The sequence below is a fragment of the Talpa europaea genome (assembly GCF_964194135.1).
Source record: "Talpa europaea genome assembly, chromosome: 13".
In the NCBI taxonomy this organism is placed as follows: domain Eukaryota; kingdom Metazoa; phylum Chordata; class Mammalia; order Eulipotyphla; family Talpidae; genus Talpa; species Talpa europaea.
The window spans coordinates 24,340,857-24,357,301 of NC_140080.1; positions in this window are offsets into that span (position 1 = coordinate 24,340,857).

Sequence of the window (16,445 nt, forward strand, 5' to 3'; positions counted from 1 at the left end):
GGGAAAACAGATGATAGGAAAAGTAACAGGATTCTACCCACATAAGAAAAGAAGCAGAAGTGCCTGAAAGAGCCATCCTGGGTGGTATGTTGCCTGTGATCAATCAGTTTCTAGAGAATGCCCCTGTTCATTCAAGCTGCTTATCAAAGTATTCACTCCCATATATAGATCTCTCTCACAGGACTCGTGGTAGGTAGATTTTTCTTCATCTTATTGTAACTTCAATCAGGTATTGGCAACTGCTAGATATTGGTATATCAGCTATCACCTGGCTCCACTCTTTATAGGCTTTTAAACTTGAATGTCACCATTTCCATAGTTCCCACAGCCAACATGCTGTCAGATTTGGTACATGATGACCCTGGAGTATCACCCCCACACTTTCCTTTCTCTCCATTCCTCTAATTCACCAGTTCAAGCCCCAACTTCATCTGAATTTTGCCACAGTTTTAAAAGGTATCTCCCTCCCACAGTCCCATCAGAAATCAGTGTGACAGTGTGGTGGTGGTAATTGGATGGTACTTGGGAGTTAGAGAAATCTGGGTTTCTTATTTCACCACTTACTTTGCTATTTAATCGTTGGCAATTGAACCTTATATGCTTCATCTTAGACTGACTAATAATTCTTTCAAAGAGTTTCTTAGTTGCATATTCAACATAATGTTGGATACTTTGTTAGTTAGCACTTACCAAAATGCCAGTAACCATTTTCTGTGGAGTATGTAAGCACAGGGCAGTGGAAGCTATTGCCTTGGCTACAGGTAATAAAGGAATGCATTTTATTTTATTTTTTTGGTAAAGATTTATTTATTTATGCATACAAGAGCTGGGGTACAGGCCAGAGGAGCGGGGGGTGAGAAGATTCACCAGAGACAGAGTGGGGAACAGAACAGGGAGACTGACTGAAATACACTGCAGAGGGGAGCAGCAGGTGTGACAGGAGGGGTCTGCCACACCATGTGGGTAGCTCCCTGGCTGGCTGGGGATTGAACTCATGCTGCAGAGGCTGCAGATTGCTTCATATTGTAGCGCTTAACCCCTTGAGCCACCAGGGAGGCCCAAGGAATGCATTTTAAATCATAGGCAATTCAGAGCAACAAGGTGAACCATTAAACACTTAGTCATGTATTACTTTATTGTGAATTTAGAACTCTAAACAAGGTAGTGATAAACTGTTTTTCCTCTTATATTATTGATATACCTTCTAAGGAATTATTGCTATTGCTGTTAAATTTCTGCTGTAACTTCAAATTATAGTAGCTTCAAGTTAACATATTTGTATTAGTTATCTTTTAATAAGCATTGTATTGTACATAGACATTAACCCAGAGATCTCCTCAGTATAGTCTGTCCTCTGGACACATGCATACTGACTAAGCACAGTTGTCCTGAATCCTTCATTAACAGCTTGGAATGTTCAGACATACTTCGGTGTGATTTGGATCTCCTGATCCTATGACAGATCATATTCTTGCACTTAAACAGTAAATCTTAAATAAATATTGGTTGTCCAGCAACTGTAAAAATGAAAAATAGAAAACAGAATTTGAGATAGTTCCATTCAGTTGGTTTGTGTGAGCTTGTGGAGTTTTGTGTTTAAATTTTTAAAAATAATTGTAAAGTGGGATTTTTGTGAATCTCTGTCAAATATATCTTTATATATCAAGATGGTCACTACATGTGGAATATTGCTTGCTTCATGCAAAAGAAAATTTTCAAACAATACATATTCTTTAATAAACTCTGAATGAAGAGAGATAGAAAATTTGTTTATATTTTCTATTGCCAAGCAATACGCAAAAATCATAATAATAAACAAAATATTCTATTGTAGAGGAATTTATAAATTTACGAGCAAAAGAAGGACAGTAGATAACCGCAGGGAAAAACCTACATGTATGTGTGTGTATAAGTCTGTCTATCTGTCTATCTATCTATCATCAGTCTATATATCTTATCAGGAAATTCCAACTGATGGTATGAGAGACTCCACAGATGGAAAAAAATCACTGGAATTATGGTTCTGGAATAAACAAACCCTCACAAAGATGATGTAATTAGAGCTGAGACTTGAAAACTTTATAAATTGTAAAACTCAGAATTCAAGCAGAGAAGAGTAGGAACAAAGGCAAGAGGATGGAAGAGTGACGTTTATATTAATAGGACTGTGGATGTTTGCATGTGAATCTTTCTCTGTATTGTATTTCTTACGTAGAGTTTAACACTTGCTTTAGTTCCTAAAGAACAAAGTGTTAACTTTAGAGTGTGGGCTGCCCCCTGCCCTTATAGAGTAGCCAGTCTGCACTGTGAGTAAACACTGGGAATGCAGGGACTTGCTCTTTTCTTTGGTGTCTGCTTTAACTTAATGGGAAGTGGCGGGTGGACAAATTTCTCATTTAAATATTAATGAACTGGGCCTCCCTGGTGGCGCAGGTGGCTAAGCGCAGTGCTGTGAAGCTGTCCGTGGCCTCTGCAGTGCCGGTTCGATCCTCTCCGGCGGCCTTGGAGCAACCCACATGGCGAACAGACCTTTCCTGTCTCGCCTGCTGCTTCCCTCAGCCTCCTGTCTTGCCTTCTGCTCCCCTCCCTGTATTTCGGTCACTTTGCCTGTTCTGTTCCCTGCTCTGTCTCTAGTGAATCCTCTCACCCTCCCACACATCTGGCCTGTACCCCAGTTCTTGTATAAATAAAATAAATCTTTAAAAAAAAATCAATAAACTGCTTGCCAGTTTCCTGTTGTAACTACAGTCTTATCATATTTTAAAATCACCAGTGACTTTACATATTGATGCACTAATAGCAGAATCTAGGTCAGTATGTTCTTGGGATCACATTTAAACTCTATGACCACAGTCGGCCCCGCCTGGGAAGGGTCAGCACTCTCTCATTCACATCCTTGATTCAGAATCAACATAGTTTCCCTCTTAGCTTAGCTGTTTTCTCCCACATTTATCTGTATTCTCTTGTGCTGATTTCTTTTGTGTTTTTATCGCCTACCTCCTTACTTTGGTAGCGTGGGGCATGGTGAGGGGCATACTTCCACTCTGTAGACTGTTCGCATAAAGTCAGGAAAATGGATGCTTCCTGGGTTTATTTCTTTCAGTCTTTAAATCTGCATGGATTGCTGCTAAACTGATAAGGCTGATTACTTATTATTCATAACCCTACTGTAGTAAGACAGTCATTGAGCTACCTAATTTACATGGTTTACTTCATATATCTCATCATAATCTTTAAAACAGATAATACTAGTCCATAGATGAGGCCTAAAGCTAAGGCCTCCAAGAGATTATGCTAATTTTAGTAAGGAGCAGGGCAGGAAATTCAAATATTTCTGCCTTCCTTTGAGGTTTCTTCTTTCACTGCATGGTCCTTGTGATTCAAGATGTGTGGTTCAAGCTGGGTTATTAAAACGATTTGTCGTAAACTAAAAAAAAAAAATTGGTAAATATTTGTGATGAATATAAATGTAAATTTAACTGTTTGTATTCAATAAATAATCATCTTATTTAGACTGCTGTAATAAATGTTAATATAATAAATCATTTCCCCTTTCACACATTTCATGTTACTATGCTCAAATATCAGAACTGGTGAAATACAGCCCAGAAATTACTTAGATTCGTAAACTGAGCTTAGAGACTCTCCCAGCCTCACCCTCTCCTCTGCAGATTAGGAAACTGAGGATGGAAAAGACTGAATTATTGCCTTGAGGGTATGTAGATGATGGCAAAGCACAGAGGAGAAGATGAATTCCTGGCCTCTACTATGGGACTTTTTGTTACTAAAACATGCAGAAATTATTATTTTTTAATTTTTAAAATTTGTTTTTTTTAATATTAAATTTTATTTTTATATTCCCCCATACAATTGCAAATGCCCCATTCTGACCCCAATCCTTCCCCTCCCGCCCCCCACCCCCCAAAAAGGGTCTCTGGCTCATAGTTTTTTGTTGATTTTGATTTTCACTTTCTTATATTCATTTTCCTTGTCCCTTATTTAAGTTTTCTAGATTCCTGCTATGAGTGAGACCATCCAGTATTTTTCTTTTTCTTTTTGGCTTATTTCGCTGAGCATGATCCCTTCCAGCGCCATCCATGTTGCTGCAAATTGCATGTGTTTATCTTTTTTGAATGCTGAGTAATATTCCATGGTATATATGTACCACATCTTCTTGATCCAGTCATCTATTTTTGGGCATTTGGGTTGTTTCCAAAGCTTAGCTATTGTAAACAGTGCTGCTATAAACATAGGGGTGCAGGTGCTCTTTGGAATTGATGTTTCTGTGTCCTTTGGGTAAATACCTAGGAGTGGAATTGCTGGATCATATGGAAACTCTATGTTTAGTAGGTCCAGAAATCTCCACACAGCTCTCCATAGTGGTTGGACCAGTTTGCACTCCCACCAACAGTGCAGGAGAGTTCCATTTTCTCCACACCCTCACCAACATTTGTTGTTGCTAGTTTTTTTAATATGTGCCATTCTCACTGGTGTGAGATGGTATCTCATGGTAATTTTGATTTGCATTTCCCTGATTACAAGTGATGTTGAACATTTTTTCATATGTCTGTTGGCCATTTGCATTTCCTCTTCAGAGAAGTTTCTTTTTAGCTCTTCTGCCCATTTTTTGACTGGATTATTTTCTTTGTTGTTGCTGAGTCTCATCAGCTCTTTGCAGATTTTTGTGATCAGTCCTTTATCATTAGTGTTGGGTGCAAAAATGTTCTCCCAGTTGGTGGGATTTCTCTTTGTTTTTGTTATTGTCTCTTTTGCTGTGCAGAAGCTCTTTAATTTGATGTAGTCCCAGCTGTTTATCTTTGTCTTTGTCTTCGCTGCTTTGGGTGATGTGTCTGTAAAGATGTCTTTGATGTGCAAATCCCGTAGTGTTTCGCCTATATTTCCTTCTATGTATTTTATGGTTTCAGGTCTTATGTCCAGTTCTTTAATCCATTTTGAGTTGATTTTTGTGTATGGTGTGAGGTAGTGGTCAAGCTTCATTCTTTTGCATGTAGCGACCCAGTTTTCCCAGCACCATTTATTGAACAAACTTTCTTTGCTCCAATGCATAGTCTTTGCTCCTTTGTCAAAGATTAGTTGACCATAAATCTGTGGGTTTATTTCTGGATTTTCTATTCGATTCCATTGGTCTGTATGTCTGTTCTTGTTCCAATACCATGGAGTTTTGATGATTATGGCTTTGTAGTATAGTTTGAAGTCTGGGAGTGTGATGCCTCCATTTCCTTCTTTTTTTTTCAGTAGAGCTTTGGCTATTCGGGGTTTTTGGTGATTCCATATGAATTTCATCAATAATTGTTCTATTTCTTTGAAGAATGCCATTGAGATTTTGATTGGAATAGCATTGAATCTGTATATTGCTTTTGGTAGGATGGCCATTTTAATAATGTTTATTCTTCCAATCCATGAGCAGGGGATGTCTTTCCATTTCTTTGTGTCTTCTTCTATTTCTTTTAACAGTGTTTTATAGTTTTCTTTGTATAGGTCCTTTACCTCTTTTGTTAGATTTATTCCCAAATATTTGATTTTTTTTGTTTCGATAATAAAAGGGGTGGTTTTTTTGATTTCTTCTTCTTCAGATTTATTGTTTGTGTATAGGAAGGCTACTGACTTTTGCGTGTTGATTTTGTATCCTGCCACTTTACTGAATTGATTGATGAGTTGAATTAGTTTTTCTGTGGAGATTTTGGGGTTCTCTATGTATATTATCATATCATCTGCAAATAGTGATAGTTTGACTTCTTCTTTTCCTATTTGGATTCCTTGGATGTCTTTCTTTTTTCTTATTGCTCTGGCTAGGACTTCCAGTATTATATTGAAAAGCAGTGGTGAGAGTGGACATCCTTGTCTTGTTCCAGATCTTAATGGAATTGCTTTCAGCTTTTGTTTTTAAGTAAGGTAATATTGGGTACCCCCACTAGGTATTGCTACCATTCTGTACCCATCACCAACTCACCCAAATTTCATCATCATAGACTGCTGTGTTTCCTTCTCTCTTTCTTTCCTTTTTCCCAGTACTCATCATTGGTGTTTCAGTTCTGTAGTCAGCTATTAAGGGTTAGTTTTTCAGCTTGTCTTTATCTGATTATTCTTTTAGTTACTTTATATTACAGATGTTAGTGACATGACCTGGTATTTGTCTTTCTTCTTCTGACTTATTTCACTTAGCATTATCCTTCCAACCTCCATCCTTGTTGCTGCAAATGACATGAATTTATCTGTTTTGATTGCCGAGTAGTATTCCATTCTATATATGTACCACGTCTTCTTGGTCCACTCATCTCTTCTGGGGCACTTAGGTTGTTTCCATATTTTAGCTATAGTAAACAGTGCTACAATAAACACAGCAAGTTTTTATTGCAAGTTTCCTCTTGAATTAGGGTTTTTGAATTCTTACCTTAACAATATTAGATCACCTAATCCATGGACATAAGATGTCCATTTATTTGTTTATATGTCAGGTTTTTTTTTTACCAATTTATAGGTTTATTGTGAAGTTTTATACACCCTTAGTTAAGTTTTTTCCTAAGTATTTTGTTCTTTTACGATGCTATTGCAAATGAGATATTTACCTAATTTCCTTTTCCATGTGTGTTGTTGGCATATAGAATTGCAACCTATTTTATAAGCTGATTTTGTATCGTACACTTTTACTGAATTCATTTATTCTAACAGTTCTGTTTTGTTTTTGTCATTGTTATTTTGTTTTGTTTTGTTTTGGCAACAAACAAAACAGTTTTATACATAGGGTTTTCTATGTATAAAGTCATGTCATCTGCAAACAGAAAACATGTTTGCCAAAGAGAAAATGAACAGAATGAACAAAAGAATATATGAAAGAGATAATCTGGACAGGCCTTTCCAAATTGCATGCACTTTATTTATTTTTCTTGCCTAATTGCTGTGGTATGGACTTCCAGTATTATGTTGAATAGAAATGACAAAAGTTGGCATTCTTATCCTGGGAGTTTTTAATCTATTACTGTGGAGTGTGATGTTAGCTGTGGACTTGTCATATATGGCTTCTATTATGTTGAGCTACATTCCTTTTTATACCTAATTTAAATGTTTTTATCATGGAAGAATATTGAATTTTAAAAAATGCATCCATTGACATGATCATGTGATTTTTTTTTAAAGATTTATTTATACAAGCACTGGGGTACAGGCCAGAGGTGCCAGAGGGTGAGAGAATTTATCAGAGACAGAGCAGGAAGCAGAATAGGCAGACAGACCAAAAGCACTGCTGAGGGGAGCAGGGGTTGAGACAGGAGAGGTCTGCTGCACCATGTGGGAACCTCCCTGGCCAGCCGGGAATTGAACCGGTGCTGCAGAGGCTGCGGACAGCTTCACAGTGCTGCACTCAACCCTCTGCGCCACTGGGGAGGCCCTGATAGTGTGATTTTTATTTTCTATTTTGTCAATAGTATATATATCACATTTATTGGCTTGTATATATTTAGCCATCCTTGCATCCCAGGAACAAATTCCATTTGATTGTAGTATATGATTTGTTAATGTACATTGAATTTGATTGCTAGTATTTTATTGAGGATATCATCTATTTTCATCAGATGCACTGACCCATAGTTGTCTTTTCTTGTATTTCTTTGTCTGGCTTTGATATCAGGAAAATGCTGCTTTAATCAAAGGAGCTTGGAAGTTTATGTACTATTGGTGGTAATGTAAAATAGTATAGCTGCTATGGAAAACAGTATGGAGGTAACTCAAAAAAATTTTTTTTATATCTGGTAATCCTACTCCTGGATATATACCCAAAATAATTAAAACCAAGACACATGGATGTACCTGGAAGACAGTATGATAAGTGAAATAAGTCAGTCACAGAGAAGAAATTCTGCATGAGGAACTTAAAATAGTCAAACTCATAGAATTAGGAAATAGAGTAGTACTCCCAAGAAATGAGGGAGAAGGAAATGAAGGTTGTTCTTCAATGGATATAAAGTTACAGTTTCATAAGATAAGTAATTCTAGAGGTCTGTTGCCTACTGTTAGCAATACAATGTTGAGCACTTAAAATTTTAAGAGAGTTGGCCTCATTTTAAAAATGAGCTCTTACTTAGACAAAACTCAGTTGAATTATTCCAGAATTAGCTACAAAATAAGTATAAACTTGAAGTATACGATGATTTTCTCATCCATGTTTTGGCCTTATTTACACGATGTAGCACCTCTCCTAGGTCTGTCCAGATTATCTCTTTGATTTGTGGGGTTTTTTTTTTTTTGTTGTTCATTATGTTAATTTTCTCTCTTTGGCATCCATGTTCTTTAGTTGTTTCTTTATTTTTTTTAAGATTTATTTATTTATACAAGAACTGTGATACAGGCCAGATGTGCGGGAGGGTGAGAGGATTTACCAGAGACAGAGCAGGGAACAGAACAGGCAGATAGACCGAAGTACACTGCTGAGGGAGCAGCAGGCGAAACAGGAGAGGTTTGACATGCCATGTGGGTTGCTCCGTGGCTGGTGGGTATTGAACTGGCACTGCAGAGGCTGTGGACAGCTTCACAGCGCTGCACTCAACTTCCTGAACCACCAGAGAGGCCCAGTTGTTTCTTTAAATACCAATATCAACATGTGTCAAAGTTATTTATTTTTGTCAACTTCAATAAAATATATTCAAGTTCTCTGTTCATCCTTTGATGTGGTTTACCTTTGTGATACCATATCATTATTAGTGACCCTTTCAGAATTATCCCTAACATTTTATTTTTTAGCCTATACTTTTGAGTCTTTCTTTGTTATTTCATAATATATCTGTCATTTTATCATTGTTATATAATCTGTCAATACCCAGCTCTTATTTCCATAAAGTAAGCACTGTGAATATATTTCATTTTTCCTAAATATTTGCAGTGTAGATACTGTCACTAAAATGGTGAGGTGTGGGTTCAGCATCTGCCATGTAAAAAGAAAATTTCACAGACACTTAATTTTCAGATGTGGTTTGCTTTTATTTAGTGATTTATGAACCAGGAAGTACCCAGTAGAGAGAACAGAAAGGAATTCTGAAGAACTGTAAAAAGTGAAAGTTTTTTATAGATAAGATTATGTAAAATTAAGAAAAATATACTGGGCAAACTTTGTCTATCACAGGCTTTCTTTCCTTTTGCAAAGCAGGGGGAGACTTTGGAGCTAAATTATGAGAAACTAAAACTGAACAGGCATATTTTCTAATAGACTGGCTTTAGGTTTTGATTTTTTGATCTTGAAGTATTTATAGGCTTGACTTTTGATTTACTTATGCAGACTGGTAAGATTAGGACCACTTCATTTAATGGTTTCCTTAAATGTTTATTGAATTTAACAGCCTCCATCAGTAATTAGCAGGATAACTGCATAAGTTACTTAATTTATCTCTTCTTCAGTTTCCTCAAAAGTATTGTGGCTATTAAGGATCCCACATCATATATTTGTTAAAATTAATTGAGATAACACATTTAAAGCCATTCTTAAAAATGCATTCCAGGCCTCCCTGCTGGCGCAGGTGGTTGAGCCCAGAGCTGTGAAGCTGTCCACAGCCTCTGCAGTGCTGGTTCAATCTCTGCGGGCCTCGGAGCAGCCCACATGGCGAGCAGACCTCTCCTGTCTCACCCGCTGCTCCCCTCAACAGTGTAGTTCCTTGGTCTGCCTGTTCTATTTCCCCTCTTTGTCTCTGGTGAATCCCCTCAACCTCCCGCGCATCTGCCCTGTACCCCAGCTCTTGCATAAATAAAAAATGCATTCCCAACTGAAAATGTATCCCAATTTTGACCATATTCAAGAATAAGAAATAAGCATTCTTTCTCTCCGCATGTGTGTTTCAAAATATCTTCAGAATAATGAATTCTAATAAATCTTCAGACTCCTACCACCACTTGATCAAATCAATCTTTAAAAACATTTAAATGATAGTAATCACAGGATGGCTATAATTTGGAATACTTCTTGTTCATGGAACAATAATCATAAGTGTTTCCCATGGTGTTATATTTCACACATACAATTTTAATGCTATATAATACACCTGAAGTTGATAGTTTGCAGTTTATTTTCATCTTTCCCTTTGTTGTTGGACATTAATGTGGTGCAGCAAAATGTGCATGGATTTTGGAACTAATAAATCGATTTGGACACTGGTTGACTAACACTGGACCAGAAACTGTTTAGTGTATTTAAGCCTTAATATTCTTTCTTTAAAATAGGAGTAATTATTTCCTCCTCCCAGGATTATTTATTTTAAAAAATTGCACAGGCAAGTCTCTGAAGTAGTTACTTAAATACTCCTTTTTTACCCCATTCCAAAAATGTTTCTACCCACACCCCTCCAATTTTTTTATAAAAATTATTTTATTTTATATAATTCTTACATCATTTTTCATTTTTGCATAATGTATGCATTTTCATTTTGATTATATTCCCCACACAATTCCCATCCACCTTATTCTGATCCTAATCCCTCTTCTCCTTCCCCTGCTCCCCACTGTTGTGCGTCTCTGGTCTGTAGTTGCTTGTTGATTTTGATTTTTACTTTCATTGCAATTAGTTTTTTTCCTGGTCCCGTATTTAGGTTTTCTAAATTCCTGCTATGAGTGAGACCATCTGGTATTTTTCTTTTTCTTTCTGGCTTATTTCGCTGAACATGATGCTTTCCAGCTCCATCCATGTTGCTGCAAATTCCATGAGTTTATCTTTTTTGATTGCCGAGTAATATTCCATTGTGTATATATACCACATCTTCTTGATTCAGTCATCTATTTTTGGGTATTTGGATTGCTTCCATAACTTACCTATTGTGAACAGGGGTGCAGGTGCCCTTTTGAATTAATGTTTCTGTGTCCTTTGGGTAAATACCTAGGAGTGGAGTTGCTGGATCATATGGAAGCTCTATCTTTAGTAGGTTAAGAAATCTCCACACAGATCTCCATAGTGGTTGGACCATTTTGCACTCCCACCAGCAGTGCAGGAGAGTTCCTTTTTCTCCACATCCTCGCCAACATTTGTTGTTGCTAATTTTTTTTTTAATATGTGCCATTCTCACTGGTGTAAGATAGTATCTCATTGTAGTTTTGATTTGCATTTCCCTGATTACAAGTGATGGTGAACATTTTTTCATATGCCTGTTGGCCATTTGCATTTCCTCTTTGAAGAAGTTTCTTTTTAGCTCTTCTGCCCATTTTTTGACAGGATTATTTTCTTTTGTTTTGAGTCTCATCAGCTCTTTATAGATTTTGTGATCAGTCTTTTATCATTAGTGGTGTGTACAAAAATTTTCTCCCACTCGCTAGGGTTTCTTTTTGTTTTGATTACTCTCTCTTTTGCTGTGCAGAAGCTCTTTAATTTGATGTAGTCCCAGCTGTTTATCTTTGCCTTCACTATCACTGCTTTGCACACCCCTCCAATTTTTGCTTAAATATATTTCTTAAATAAAAGATAAGCCTGATAGTATTTTAAGAGACTAACTGGACTAGACATGTTACATTTGACTGAAAAACTAGATTATGCCCAAACTGAACCCAGTTAGAAAAGCCTTTCTTTCAAATGTTCTTGTGGTCAAAATTGACCTGAGGATATTTTAGCTTAATCCATAGTACTAGAATTAAGACATAATTATTTTACTTTGAAGCTGTTATATCAAAAACCAATAAAAACTGTTAGATGTCTATCCAGTAAACAGACTACTTCTTTATTTTTACCTTAAAATACATAGTATAGTACAGATTTAGAAATTTGTCTCTGCTTATCTCTTACTGTGTGTTCCAAAGGCACAATTCCAGTAGATTAGGTTGACTTGATTATTCTTTAAAAAAAAATGTTTTGTTTAGGGAGGTAAATTTAGTTTACAAAATTGCCTATTTTTAAGAGTACAGGTTCACACCTCCACAAATAAATATTACTATACCATGCCCAGCACTGAAGTCCCAAACATTCTCCCCCATAATCTACTGGACCCCCTTCTCATCATTTTTTTAACCTAGAAGAAATTGGGGCTTCCTTGGTGGCGCAAGAGGTTAAGCACCGCATTCTGAAGCAATCCACATCCTCTGCAGCATGAGTTCCATCCCCTGCCGGCCAGGGAGCAACCCATATGGCACAGCAGACCTCTCCTGACTCACCCGCTGCTCCCCTCAGCAATGTATTTCAGTCAGTCTGCCTGTTCTGTTCCCCACTCTGTCTGTGGTAAATCCTCTCATCCCCCACATCTCTGGCCTGTACCATGGTTCTTGTGTGCATGAATAAATAAATCTTTAAAAAAATTAAAATAATGAAAGAAATTGGGGCCTCCCCTGGTGGCGCAGCGGTTGAGTGCTGGGCTGCAAAGCTGCCCGCAGCCTCTGCAGTGCCGGTTTGATCTCTGGCCACTGGTGAGGGTCCCACATGGCATGCAGACCTCTCCTGCTGTGCCCGCTGCTCCCCTCAGCAGTATATTTCATCAGTCTGTCTGTTCTGTTCCCTGCTCTGGCTCTGGTGAATTCTCTCACCCTCCCGCGCTTCTGACTGTACCCAATGCTTGTATAAATAAAATAAATAAATCTTTAAAAAAAAATGAAAGAAATTGCATCAAGATTTTACATAAAGTCACAATTAGAATAGATGATAATTATTCAAATCTGTATTCTTACTTGCCAACAGTATATTGAGATATTAATATTATATGATATTTCTCAGATGCGTTTCCAATTTCAAGAATATATTTTGAAACAAAATGAAAAAGATTTATAATAAACTAAATTTCTGGGCATCCCTGGTGGCACAGATGGTTGAGCGCAGTGCTGTGGAGCTGTTCTCAGCCTCTGCAATGAGGGTTGGATCCCGGCCTGCTGGGGAGATACCCACATGGTGCAGCAGACCTCTCCTGTCTCCCCCGCTGCTCCCCTCAGTCTGCCTGTTCTTCTCCCCTCTCTGTCTCTGGTGAATCCTCTCACCCTCCCGCACATCTGGCCTATACCCGGGTTCTTGTATGCATGAATAAATACATCTTAAAAAAAATAAAATAATTCCTGGAATTGCAAATGAAATCACCAAAATAAAAGAATTTTGGATCTATGCTGAATGCTATTCAACCCTATCTTTTCTTTTTCATTATTCTCTCTGAGTATCTCATTGCTTATAGCAGGAAATATTCTGTAAGATATTCTATATTGCTATAAGTAATATCATTGCTTATATCTCATTGCTTATACCCAGGAGAACTACTAAGTTTTAAGGGAAAAAATCCATATCTGACCTCAAACACAAATTGCAATAAGCTAGCAGTTAATGAAATGTCATATTATACATCTTACTGGAGAGAGGACATTAGAATGAGATATTTTCATCTAAAAATCTGTAAGATTGACTTGTGAAAGGTCATGGCAGGATATTAAACATTTTAAAGACAAAAGTTCCAGGAGGTATAATACACATTTATTTGAAAGAGTAAAAGTCCATTTAATTGAGAATATGATGATTTTACTTATTCGAGATGTTAATTATATTTAAGTTGGGCCTGAAATACTTTTTGTTAAGTTTCCAAACTGGCACCAGTTAGAGGTGATGGTTCAGTTCTCCTAGACTGAACTTACAGTTGCTTTCAGACTTTTATCTCCAGTGTCTATCTTGTAACCAAAAAAGCAGTGATTGCTGAATTATTGACAGAAGTTTAAGATTCAGGTTTCTGAAAATAGACAAAGTCTTATATTTTCAGGCTCATATTTCAGATACAAAATGGTTAGAATTTTGTTGATGCATAGGTCAGATTGACTATCTTTCTTGAACTGGTTTTGGTTTTCTTTTTTTGCTCTAGGTGGTTTTCAGTTACAATTCCAAGGAAAAAAGGTAGCACTCAAGTGATGTGATCTCAAGGATATCTTGGAGGCCTCCTCCCAACTTAGCCAAATTTCTCCCATCTTGCTTTCTGGTATTTGAAATTCCCTTAATAAAGAAACTAGATTTAAATTCCACACGTAAAGATAAGAGAAGTGGGGAGTAAAACACAAATACTTCCTTTGAAAAAGAACTCATTGCCTTAAATGCACATTGAAATATCTGGTTATATCAGATCCTTGACTCAAAGCTGGTTTTGTTGTTCTGGTAAGAAGAGAAGAAAAGGACTTTATGGAAGGAAACGTGTTAGTAGAGTTTTATAGTGAAAACTGTTACCACTTTTTTACCTTCCTTAAGAAAATTCATTTTAATTATATTCAATTGTGGGTTCCTTTCTTCATGTGGTAAATACAGACCTCTCTCTTTTTTAAAAAAAAGAGTTTGCTCTGAAATATTGGATGTTCTAAGTAATCTTGGTCTCCTAGTTTGGGAAAAATTATAGAGTAGAACCCTGAGAATGTGTTTGGCAATGTCGACTGTTTACATCACAATCTATAAAATAATGTGAAGAAACTTAAAGATATTCTGAAGATGAAACTTTTTTTTTAATTTACAAATGGCCTTGAGAAAATTCCAGAATAGATTATTAAAAGATTGTGAGCTACGAAAGTAAGTGGTAGTCACTAGGTTTGTGAAAAATCTATGAGCTGTTTGTATTCCCTCTATTTTTGGAGTTTGGGTTAGGGGCATGATATGGCTATAGTGCTCCCTGATTCAGCAAATCATTTAATAGACTTCCACTACTAGATGGAGAAATTTGAGAAATTTGAGCTGGAAAATTATATACTTAGGTGGATTTGTACCTTGTTAGGGAACCTTGTGCAAAGATCACTGATGAAAATTAAGTTATGATATCCTTGACTCTGTTCTGTTCAATATTTTCATTTAGGACTTTTATAAACTTGTAGATGATGTGAAACAGCAGGGTGTTCTAATATAACATCGATTGGCTGGTCTTCTGTACTGTCAAACTTATACTTAATAAGGGTAATTTAGGACCCCAATATTACTGCAAAATTTTAAGACGAATTACATATTGCTTAAGAGCAACATGTGTGAGAAAGATTTATGGGTAGAAGTGCCATATGCACAGCAAACATGATGACAGACCTGTTCTATTCTGCTCTGGTCAAACCGTATAATATGGTGTGTTCAAGACATGATGTCACATTTTAATTGGAACACAGATAAACTATAATGTGTTCAAGGAGAGAGACTGAAGTAGTGAGGAGACCTTGTTATTTACATTATGAAAATGTTTTCTATATAAAATTTGGATAATGCTATTTTCTTAATTATCTGACACATGGAAGCTGTCACTTGTTGAAGAACTATGCAAATTTTCTGGAATTTTAGTCAATGCTGGGGACAGAGATTATTTTTGCAGATCACTAGCATTCTCTCTCTTTCTCACAGAATAAGGGAAGTCAGAGAATGGAACTCTAATGAGTTAGAGAAAGTGTTCTAGTATTCTTTGCTCTCCCAAAAATGAGGACATAAAGAAAAAGTGAACAGATCCAGATCATAAGGGTTCACATTTTCTGCCTTTTCCCTAATAATGGTAATTTTCAGGTTATCTTTTTTTTTCTATATTTCATTGTTAATCTGAAGGTTGTCAGTAGACATTCAGTATATGCTAAATGAAAATTGTTAAGTGATTCTTTTAAAATTATAACAAAGAATAACAACCATGTATTTTTCAAAGAAGGAAAGGATTTATTTTTCATACAAAGACTATAGAAAAGAAAACTCGGGAAATTTAAAGTGGCCCATTTCTGGAACGGCAAAACCAAATCCTGTTTAAAAAAAACCAAAGTTTAAAACTTTTTGGTTTGTTTCCTTAACTTCTATCAAGTTAAAAAGAACTATATTTAAAAATATGATTTGGAAACACATATTAGCTACTTCACAATATAAGAAGGAATGAAATGGTGAAAAATAGCAGCAATTATAGAACTTGCCATTCCAGAGTCTACAAGGTAAAAGTATTAGCAGCCAGAAAGGATAAAGTTACACGTCCTTTTGTTGCTGGCACCACTAAGAAAAGAAAGAGAAACTGGGAAAATAAAAGAATAAAGTCTTCACAGTTTTGTGGCTTGGGTTACTAAGCACTTACAATAAATAAGGTTTAAAACATAAGCACACCATGTAAGACAGCTACGTATTAAAACCCAAAAAGAGCCTTCAAAAGGAAATCACTATTTTCCAGAGAGTAAAATAAATTATTTTGTAGGAGCTAAATTATTTTATAGGAACAAACTACTCTGAATGATTTGATCACTCAAAACAGTCATACTTATTTGATAAGCTAAAACCATAATAGAGTGGAAGCTAATTGAAAGTGTACCGGTGATGTTTTTATGTTCTTTTTATTGATATTTATTTTGGATTTTTTTCCTCTGTGGAGGTAACATTAGTTTACAGTACTTTATATGATTTAGGGGAATAGTTTCACATATCCTTAGATGTATGTTACCACCCCATCCCTCCCCCATCCAAGCACTTATAGTCCTTTACCCAAGACCATTGTACCCCCTCCCACTTTTTTCACACCTCTGTCTCT